The sequence below is a fragment of the Callorhinus ursinus genome, unplaced genomic scaffold (assembly GCF_003265705.2).
Source record: "Callorhinus ursinus isolate GAN/ISIS: 27379988/994484 unplaced genomic scaffold, GSC_fseal_2.0 scaffold52, whole genome shotgun sequence".
NCBI lineage: Eukaryota > Metazoa > Chordata > Mammalia > Carnivora > Otariidae > Callorhinus > Callorhinus ursinus.
In genome coordinates, this window is record NW_027397114.1 from 1953710 (window position 1) to 1965607 (window position 11898).

Below are 11898 nucleotides of genomic sequence, written 5' to 3' on the forward strand. Positions count from 1 at the left end.
ACCTATTAGGAGCTGATTTATTTTATAATGTATCTATTTCATGATTTTTAAAAATAATCACACTGATGAAGTCACATCTATTCTGAGCCATCACAATGCCAGTTTGTTCTTAAAAGAGCCTTTTGCCAGGCATTATAATCACCATTTTATAATCACATAACTTGCCCAAGGTAACCATGAGAAGTCTGGTGGTCTGTAGAACATGGTGGAACAACTAAAAACCAACATTTGTACTAAGAAACCATCTATATTTTAATCAGAAATCAACCAGTCAAAGCAATAGTGGACATCTGAATTTCATTGTCCCTAACTCCATGTGCTCATGCCTGAATTCATGTCCTATTTCCACAACCCTGCTTTTCTTCCTGAATTCACTCTATTCCATAATGACATTTACACCCATCAACACATCCTAACTAAGAATCTTAGTTCTTGGCTCTCTTACCTCCCTTACCACCTCTCCTAACATCAGACAAAATTTCAGAACCTGTCTATTGTAACTAACAAATATATCTTAATTATCACTGACTCATAGCCATCAAAGTCTGCCTCCATCCCAGCCATCAAGCTCCAAGACCCAAGCCTCCCTCACTCCCTACATCACAATTTATTGTACTTCTTTGGTATGACTCATAGGATTGTGGAAAGTAAAGGGTCAATATACATACTAGGCTTAGAATGGGTCCATAGGAAGCCCTTAATAAATGTTAACTATTGTTAAGCGTCTGCCTTCGGCTCGGGTCATGGTCCCAGGGTCCTGGGATCGAGCCCCGCATTGGGCTCCCTGCTCAGCGGGAAGCCTGCTTCTCCCTCTCCCACTCCCCCTGCTTGTGTTTCCTCTCGCTGTCTCTCTCTCTGTCAAATAAATAAATAAAATCTTTAAAAAAAATAAAAAAATAAATGTTAACTATTATTATTATCTGCTAAATGAATTCCTATAAATGTAAGCAGCTGAAGGATGCATGAAGAGGTTAGAAAAGTTTGTCCTTGTTGCCTGTGAGCGACACTCTACTAGGAAGCTGAACCTTAAGCTGTATTTCCGTTATCCTGACTACAATCATTGGAAGCCTTTTTAAGAAGTGCAGACAGTGTTCTGTCATCTCTGACTTCTTATCAATATAGTTCTATAACACAGAGCCCATGCTGCACCAGTATATAAGCCTGGCTCCCTTCCCTGAACCTGTTTCTGGTCCACTCCTTTTCATTTTCTCTCTGTACATAGGTCAAGACATTTCCCCTCATTTCTTATCTCTAAATGGTCTATATCTGTTATCTTATATTTGGAAATTCAGAGGTGATTTCAATGACGCTTGCTTCCCTCTTTATGCCTCCATTCTTACCCCAGATTACTTTCACTCCACCTTACAGTGAGAATGGTGGGAAACTCCCATGTCAATGGATTTTTACACATGGCTGTGGAAAAAGTAGAGATCGTTAGCATCATCATTAGTTCTCAGCACTTGATGAAAAACACCTCATTTAAAGTTTATAGGAATATTAAAAGCAGGCAGGCCTATTGGCTCATATTATAGTCAGAGGCTGAGGCTCAAGCATGTTAATTTGCCTAAAGCCACAGACCTAAGATGCTAGGATGAATGTGTGCCAGCAAAAAAGTAGGAAATAACATCAGGACCAGTTGGATGTTGAAGAGGATCATCTATAGGAAGAAGCAGTCATAGACTCAGGTGAGTGTCTCTGGTGCAGGAAATATTTTATTTCAGCAGCAGCGTGGATGTGACTTGTGTCCTTCAGTGATGCAGAGATAAAGTGAGTAGTGGAAATAAGGCTGAATTGGAGAGTGCATACTGCATCTAAGCAGGACTGTAGGAACTCCATTTTACCCTAAAAAGCAGGATTCAGAGTAGCAACATCTAATTTTTCAAAAGTAAGCCAGAAGTTCAGAAGTTCCGTGAAATCTACAAATTTAAAAATATAGGCAACTGATTCAAAGATTCAAAAACAGTGTGAAGATTAAAATTACAGGGATTTATAAAATACAAACACAGGTTGGCCTGATGTTCAGAGAAAGAGAGAAGGTGACATGAGTCCTATTTTGGTTGATGTGAATTCTTAAATGATAATTTGGAGTTAATTTTGTTTAGTAGCGGGAGCTACTTGAGTTGTTTTTTGCTGTTTATTTGATGGTTTCTTTCTTGCTCTGCGTGAGTCTATGACAGATGGAAGAAATAGGAAAGTGACACATTCAAAAGAGATTGAGAAGACAATGTTGTCAGAATTGGGGCACCAGTTGGAGAAAGGATCGACCAGTAGTACACAGTGATATTGAAGTCCAGCCTTCATTCACTCATATATTCATTCAATAAACAACTACTTTTGGAGAGAAGCTGCTACATTCTGTGCCACAAGAAGATGATTTAGGCTTCATCCCTGTCCTCAAAGGTTTAAGGCTTAATAACTGAACTCTCTAAATATGATCTGTGTTTTCATAACATGTTGTTGTCAGGAGTCCTCTAATTTGTTCCCAAAGCAAGATCATCTTCATTTAATTCACAAAAAGGTATGATTATATCTGATATGCCATCCATACGACCCATCTACTTAGACAGTATTAGGCACACATGGACACTTAGTAAATCTCTACTCAATGTTTTGAGCATATTGTCTTCCAGAGACTTGGCTTTGCAATCTGAGGCTTCCCAAAGATATTAAAGGAATTGTGATATAGTATAAAAAGTTTGAACTTGGAGCTTGTTAGCTTGGGATTTTGAGTAAAGTCTCTCTAACTCTGAAATTAAGTTACTCATCTATAAAATGAGTATATTAATGCCTGCCTTGTGAGTTTGGGGGTAGTTAGCAAAAATACATATAAATAACAAGTTGATAAACTACGATAAGCTAAGGAAAAAGTAACTTTTATTGTCACTTCATCACCATCATTATCATCATCCTCATGCACTCATCATCTACCAGAAAGACAGAAAACACACTCAAAATGGAATTAGAAGCACAGAAAACTGCATTTAAATTTCCAATATGCATTATTTATAGTGCTAAGTGCTAACATTCAGAAGGGAAGACAAGATTATGCAGAGACCTTTCAAAGTGGGTTTGTGAAGTTATCGCTGACATTACTTGATACTCTAAAAGTGAACTGCATAGAATGGGTCTCTGTTAATTTTAAATCTATGTATCCTTAATAGATCTGATTGTTCTCCAAGGTGCCTGATGCAAGGCTCCAATCACAGACCAACCATTTTTTTAGAAATTTTTAAATTAAAAAAAATTTTTTTTTGGCTAAAGAGGAGCCAGCTTTGTGAGCCTGGGAATGGGTAGTGTTTGATCTTGAGTATATTTATTGAGGTAATCTCAGTATTAACTTGCTTCTCTGATTGACTATACATTAGGTTCTTCACACTTTAGTGTGGAAATTGACCCTTTAGACAAGGGCTTGTAGTCTTTGGTGAAGAAAATTAGTCAAAAGTAAATGAATTTTTTTAAAATACATTTTGAATGAGGCCTATTAATAGAGAGGTTGAAAAGTTGTGTGCAACTGGGCAAAGCAAAATAAATGGAAATGTTATACCCTTTTAGAAGGTATTTGTCAAGCATTCGGATTTGGAAATGTAACTGATAGGATAAAAATGGAAATTATAGCAGAACAGATTTCCAAAGAGCTGGTTGTGGTTGCCTGTTGTTCCCCACACAAAGTCAGAGGCAGCAGAACACATGTTTTAAATGATCTTACCTTTCTTTTTTTCTCATTTAAAGGTGGGCAACTTGCCAAATTTTAATGTACGGATGGACCAAGCTTAGCAAGTGGTCTATAGGCAAATATATTTGGATACAGTAGATACTTCAACTTTTATTTTTAGGTTTTTAAAGAGTTGATTGAGTTGGTCATCCAGATACGCCCTATTAAAATAAAGAAAATATATTTTCATTACTTAAAGAGAATTAAGTACATAATGATATTATAAGAAAAGAAAGTAAAGGAAGATACGCTGAATTGTGCCTGCTAGATTTTTCAATTCATCAGTATATAGGAAATTCAAGAATTAATAGTAGAGAGGAATATTAGGACAATCACCTCTTTTCCTGTTTACATATTTACTGGTGAGAATGGTTTACAAACTTAGGTAGACCTAATCAGTTTTTATTTTAAATATCTAATATTGCCACTTCAAATTTTTATCCATCAAGCAGTTACAAAAAAGTGCATTTTGAATTCAGCCATTATACCGTAAGTTAGTGAAATGTACATGGAAGAAAGAAGCTTTCAGAATTGTTAAGCCATTTTTTTAAATGAGAAAGAATGTGTCCTACTACATATATACCTTTCAAGATAGACTATATAAGTCACAGTGATGAAAGAAACAAGGCTCTATAAAACGCATTAAGGGGCACCTGGGTAGCTCAGTCGTTAAGCGTCTGCCTTCGGCTCAGGTCATGATCCCAGGGTCCTGGGATCGAGCCCCGCATGGGGCTCCCTGCTCTGCAGGAAGCCTGCTTCTCCCTCTCCCACTCCCCCTGCTTGTGTCCCTCTCTCGCTGTGTTTCTCTCTGTGAAATAAATAAATAAAATCTTAAAAAAAAAAAACACATTAAGGGGGCATCAATTCTCTGCCAGAACATCATGGATGCTGGGTAGTTCACTATGTCAATAAAAACATAACCACATCTCAAAGGATTTTCTATTGTTATAGTGGTCTACAAATCTATGTGAAGGGCTTAGATGAAGACAAAACACGCCTGCTGTGTTCTTACATTACCAATCTCTGAGCTCTGCAAACCACATTTACTCTAATTACTACAAAACAAGAGGCGGGTTTCGGTGTAAGCTTCATTTCTACAAGTATGCTTTCTCTAATGTTTTGACCCTGAGATGTTCATCATGCCAGAGGGTCACAGATGTGAGAGAATAAGGACTTTCCGGTTCCAGGATGCCTACTCTTTAAATCTTCATCTTATTTCACTCTTCGCCCTTTTTATTGCTGTGACAAATTCAGGTTCCATGGTGAGAACAGATTTCATGGCACCCATAGAGAGGAAAATGTTTTTATGAGAAGACATCACTTTAATTCTCCCTCAGTCTGAGCTGGGAAAATTAGACTTGTTTAAATATATGTTGGAATAGCCTAAGGGGGGAAAAATACAACAGTACTAGTAAGAAGCTGTTTTGGGTTTGTACCAATAGCTAAATTTTGTGCTGCCAACCTGAAAAAGGAACAATCACTGAATATACTGACACTGAATAAGAAAAAATGGAAAGGAAGCACCATTAAAGGATCAGGCATGTAGTCAAGAGAATTAAGTTTAAGTCACCACCATTAGGGATTTAATTGTAAAGCATGTCAGGTAAATTATGATAACGAAGAACCTCATTTTATTTCCCGTCTATAAAATGAGCTGCAATGGCTGTTCAGTTCATCTCGGGTTTGTTGAGAGTATTAACAAAAAGATGTTTTAAAATGGATTTATTATTGCTGGTCTTCAAAGACTACCTTGTTACAATTGTAGGTCAGGATAAAATACCTTCACGAATTCTGTGGGATGAAAAAATTTACCACTAATTGAAATATTGAAATTATAATGGTCCTGGTGAGTGTTAATCTCAGAAAAATCTGACGATTGCCCTCAGAGTTCTCTCCCTTTCCCTCTTCCTCCCCTCCCTCACTCTTTCCTCTCTCTTTTTTTTCTTTGTTTGGAAGATCATTTTGCTAGGGTCTTGATTCATCAGATTTGGGGGAAAGTAAGAACAGAATGGAGTGACATGCCAGGACATAAATTAGGTAACCGCATGCATAATCTCATTTAATTTTCTTTTTTTTAACGATTTTATTAATTTATTTTATTTGAGAGGGGAGGAGGGGCAGAAGGAGAAGGAGGAAGCATCTTTTTAAAAAATTTTTATTGTTATGTTAATCACCATACATTACATCATTAGTTTTTGATGTACTGTTCCATGATTCATTGTTTGTGCATAACACCCAGTGCTCCACGCAGAACGTGCCCTCTTGAATACCCATCACCAGGCTAACCCATCCTCCCACCCCCCTCCCCTCTAGAACCCTCAGTTTTTCAGAGTCCATTGTCTCTCATGGTTCGTCTCCCCCTCCAATTTCCCCCTCTTCATTCTTCCCCTCCTGCTATCTTCTTCTTCTTCTTCTTTTTTTTAACATATATTGCATTATTTGTTTCAGAGGTACAGGTCTGTGATTCAACAGTCTTACACAATTCACAGCGCTCACCATAGCACATACCCTCCCCAATGTCTATCACCCAGGCACCCCATCCCTCCCACACCCCACCACTCCAGCAACCCTCAGTTTGTTTCCTGAGATTAAGAAAGCATCGTTTTTTTTTTAAAGATTTTATTTATTTATTTGAGGGAGAGACAGTATGAACAGAGGGAGGGACAGACAGAGAGAGGGAGAAGCAGACTCCTCACTGAGTGTGGGACTCCATCTCATGACCCTGAGATCATGACATGAGCCAAACCAAGAGTCAGATCCTCAACTGACAGAGTCACCCAGGCACCCCATAATCTCATTTAATTTTTCAAAGCAACCTATGTACTAGATACTAGTCATTATCAGTTCAATTTTCCCAATGAGCAAATTGAGGCTTAAAGAGGTTATGTAATTCACTCAAAGTTACACAGTTAATGTATGGTTGATGGATGAACCAAATCTTAGTATATGTGATTCTAGAAACAAAGTCTTTGATCATTGTAGTGTATGCACATTGATGATCCTGTTCAGGGCATCTGCAGAGCACTTACTTGTTGACAGTTTGTGTACTTGATGACTGAATTAAGCAAGGCACAAGGTAGCTACAGGATAGTCCCATATTAAAAAATATATACATGTATATGCAATATTGCCTAGAGGAAAAGGGTGAGCTAATTTATTATTGGTGTGTTTTAACTACCTCCTGTCCCTAGTCTACTTTAAAAATGATTTACGAACAAAAATAAGATAATTAATGTAATCTGAGTAATTGATGATAGATGTTACTCTTTATGGCTTCCATTCTTGTCCTAAGAAACAAAGCCTCCCATATTTCTAGATAATAAAAATCAATTTTGCCATTTTCCTTCAGTACTTTTGTAATTTTAGATATTTATTTTTTTATATTTTTATGTTGAATACATTTGATTTTATGTGTTGCAAATTTCTTTAAATGACCCCCAAACCCTGCTTCATTTATTAAATATTTTTCCTAATATGTTAAAATAATTATTTTATAATGCAGTTTATACACACACATATTATTAGCTTACTCCACTAATATATATATGTGTGTATATATATATATACATATATATATCTTTTCCTGCACATTTTTCCATGCTTTATACTTTTTTTTTAAGATTTTATTTATTTATTTCACAGAGAGAGAGAGCACAAGCAGGGGGAGCAGCAGAAGGAGAGGGAGAAGCAGACCTCCCACTGAGCAAGGAGCCCCATGTGGGGTTTGATCTCAGCAGCCTGGGATCATGACCTGAACCGAAGACAGATGCTTAACCTACTGAGCCACCCAGGTGCCCCTAAAGATTTTATTTTTAAGTAATCTCTACACCTAACGTGGGGCTAGCACTCACAACCCTGAGACCAAGGGTCCCACACTCTACTGACTGAGCCAGACAGGTGCCTCCATGCTTTATACCTTTATATCTGATAAGATCACCACTACACTACAGCATTTTCTTTTCTTTTCCCAAAACATTCTTCACAAACTTGACCACAGCTTTTCTAAATAAATTATGGCATCAGCTTACCAAACATAAAAACACTGTGGATTTTTTTTTTTTTTACTAGAAAAGAATTTATAAATGAATTAGGGAGAATAGTGACTCTTTTTTAAAAAATATTTTATTTATTTGAGAGAGAGAGATAGCGAGAGAGAGCACGAGTGGGGGCAGGGGGAGAGGGAGAAGCAGGCTCCCTGTTGAGCAAGGAGCCCTATCCGGGGCTTGATCCTGGGTTCCATATCCCAGGACCCTGGGACCATGACCTGAGCTGAAGGCAGACGCTTAACAGACTGAGCCACCCAGGCGCCCCAAATAGTGATTCCTTTTTGTCTGTTTTATTTTTATTGTGTTGGATAGACTCTTCAGTGATAAATGTTTACTCAACACTGAACATTATTATGTTTATTAACTGAAGAATGTTTCTTCTGTTTTTTGTTTGATAAGGTTGTATTTTTTTTTTCAAATTCCAGGAGAATTAATCAGTAGCAATTTATTAATTATATCTTATTTTTTATTTTAAATTTATTAGTGCAGTGGATTGCAGTGATAGATCAAGTTTTAAAACATCCTTAATTTCCTAAAATAAATACTTGTTAGTTATGACATATTTTCTTTTACATATTTCTGTATTTTTCTTGCTTATGTTTTATTTTAAATCTTTTAGCATGCAATCCAACTGTTATGTCCATAGTTAATTTTTCTGTGTCATAATTTTCTTCTCTTGAAATCAGCATTATACTGACATCCTAGAATAAATTTGGAAATGTTCTGCCTTTACTGAAACTATGAAATATTTTAGTACAATAGAAAACATCAGTCCTGGAAATTTTTTCCCCAAACTTCTTAAGTGGTTTCTTTCTTTTATGTCTCCCTTGGCTGGTTTCTGGACTCTCTTCTGTTCTATTCATCTTTTTTTTTTTCTTCAATTCTTTCACTGAGGTCATATTGATGTGGGAAGCAAAGGCAAAAGAAAAATTAAATTTCCTCACTACTTACAGCCCGTTCACAAGTCCTTGAAACAGGCAGAGGGACATTCCTCTAGGAACTCAGCTGCTTCCATGTTAATACTTGGCTAAGGGCAAAGGTCAATCTTAGCCCAACCCCCCAACACCTGTGTAAGTCTACTTTAATATATAAAAATTCCTTTAGAAACTTCATCTCTACCCCCCAAGATACAGGTTGACAATCATCCCCCAAGCGTAGGGCCCACTGGCATACCTCTGAAGGGTCTCATGACTGAGGGAGGTTTTATTAGACAGTAATAAATGACCTTTTCCCAACAATAGCTAGCCCCATTGAGGTCCTGAAACCTTACTTCCAGAATTTCTTAGAGACTTACACTATCCCTAACCCCCTCCCAACATGGAAGTATATAATCAGCTACTCCTCATGACCCCAGGGCAGCTCACTGAGCCCACGGGTCCTGTCCCCTGCTTTAATAAAACCACCTTTTTGTACCGAAGTCGTCTCAAGAATTCTTTGTTGGCCATCGGCTCTGAACCCCACCACTTCAAACCACATCAGTATTGCTTCAGTTTTTATATGTGTTAACTGCACTTATAAGACATAGCAATGTGTTTTGTTTTAAATTAGAGAAAATCCTATTCTAAATAATAAGGACATTGCATGAAGATGGTTTGATTGGGAGCAGGCCATATTTCCCAGCAATTATTTAACTCTACCTGCCCCTGTCTGTGTTGACTTCACTACAGATTCACTTCCTTTCCAGGAGCCAAATAGCTGTATGTTATTTCTAGACCTACTGTCACAAAGCCTGGGGGCACCTGGGTGGCTCAGTCGTTAAGCGTCTGCCTTCGGCTCAGGTCATGATCCCAGGGTCCTGGGATCGAGCCCCGCATCGGGCTCCCTGCTTGGCGGGAAGCCTGCTTCTCCCTCTCCCACTCCCCCTGCTTGTGTTCCCTCTCTCGCTGTGTCTCTCTCTGTCAAATAAGTAAATAAAATCTTTAAAAAAAAACAAAAAAAACAAAGCCAAACACCACAACACACCAATCACAACACCACAACATAATACTGACCAGCTTGGGCCAATTCAATATAGGCAAACCATGTGGATGCCTCCCTTTGGAGTGGGAGAAGTGATAAAATGACAAAATAGTAAATAAATAAAATGACCTGAAGAAGTGACCAAAACATTTACATGAGAGTATTTCTTTAAACTATACATTGATGGCTGTTAGGGCATGAGTACTTTTTTTATTGTTATTTTCTTTAAATAATTTGATTTTAAATGCCTTGTCTAAACCTGTTTGGATATACTTGCCATTGAATTTTAAAATCAACTTGTTATAAAAAAATCTTTCTTAAAATCTTGGTTAAACTGAGATAGTAGTAGTGATAATTAACCTTCTCTTACAAGAATCATTTGGGGTTGGGGTGCCTTGGTGGCTCAGTCGTTAAGCGTCTGCCTTCAGCTCAGGTCATGATCCCAGGGTCCTGGGATGGAGCCCCGCATCAGCTCCCTGCTCAGCAGGAAGCCTGTTTCTCCCTCTCCCACTCCCCCTGCTTGTGTTCATGCTCTCACTGTCTCTCTCTCTCTGTGTCAAATAAATAAGTAAATAAAAAATCTTAAAAAAAAAGCATCATTTTGGGAGTGAAAAAGTTTTCCATGCCATTATGAAATATATAACTTAACTGATTATTAATATTTCTCCCTTTGCAGTATTTAATGGAGAAAGCAAAAATTACATGTAATTGTTAATTGCTGTTTGATTGGTTTTTGTTAACAGTGTATGAAAATTTTGATGATTGTTTCATGCTGAGGTCTTATTATGAAGTTATGAAAACTACAATAAGTAATAAGAATTATTTCAAATTTCAGTTACACTCAAAACTATATTTGGTTTATGGGCCTTTCAATCACATATATGTCACAAATGGATTATTTATTGCTTTACTGTGTACCATAGAGAACTAAAGGAATCTATAGACATTAGTGATGACTTCAGTTCACCTTATATATTGAAGCCTATTTGAATCTCCTTTGAGCTCAGAACATAGCTTTTTCTTTTGTTTGGTTTTGGTTTTCTTCCTTGAGGAGAAGAAATAGAGGGATAAAAACTTGTAACTAATATTTCAGATGGAGGTAGCTTATTTTTATATTTTCAGAACTATTTCACTGTGGTTTCCCTGTGTTGATCCTATTTTGTGGATGTAATCCTCTGACAGAATTCTGTCTGGGAATGTCCTTGTCTGAAATTATAGTCATTGGCCATAGAAATGTCCCCTTATACTATCGCTTCTTTTCCGAGAGAACACCAAACGGCGGATGACGCCGGTGCTGCGGAAGGGCCCGGAGGGGCCGGAGGGCGCCGCGGCGGCTTCCGCGGAGGCTTCGGCAGCGGCATCCGGGGCCGCGGTCGCGGCCGTGGTCGGGGCAGGGGTCGAGGCCGCGGAGCTCATGGAGGCAAGGCCGAGGACAAGGAGTGGATCCCCGTCACCAAGCTGGGCCGCCTGGTCAAGGACATGAAGATCAAGTCTCTAGAGGAGATCTATCTTTTCTCTCTGCCTATCAAGGAATCTGAGATCATTGATTTCTTTCTGGGAGCATCCCTCAAGGATGAGATTCTGAAAATCATGCCTGTGCAAAAGCAGACCCGTGCTGGCCAGCGGACCAGGTTCAAGGCGTTTGTTGCCATCGGAGATTACAACGGACATGTCGGCCTGGGTGTTAAGTGCTCCAAGGAGGTCGCCACTGCCATCCGTGGGGCCATCATCCTAGCCAAGCTTTCCATCGTCCCCGTGAGGCGAGGCTACTGGGGGAACAAGATCGGCAAGCCTCACACTGTCCCATGCAAGGTGACTGGCCGCTGTGGCTCTGTGCTGGTGCGTCTCATCCCCGCCCCCAGAGGCACTGGCATTGTTTCAGCCCCTGTGCCCAAGAAGCTACTGATGATGGCCGGTATCGACGACTGCTACACTTCAGCCAGAGGCTGCACTGCCACGCTGGGGAACTTCGCTAAGGCTACTTTTGATGCCATTTCCAAGACTTACCGCTATCTCACCCCTGACCTCTGGAAGGAGACAGTGTTCCCCAAGTCTCCATATCAGGAATTCACTGATCATCTTGTGAAGACCCACACCAGAGTCTCTGTGCAGAGGACCCAGGCTCCAGCTGTGGCCACCACCTAGTTTTATACAAGAAAAATAAAGTGAACTAAAACTTGA

The 11898-nt window shown here is 38.9% G+C and overlaps 1 pseudogene; it reads left to right on the forward strand.

Moving 5' to 3' along the window:
- The first annotated feature begins 10999 nt into the window (after window positions 1-10999).
- Window positions 11000-11898, forward strand: LOC112813935 (small ribosomal subunit protein uS5 pseudogene; annotated as a pseudogene).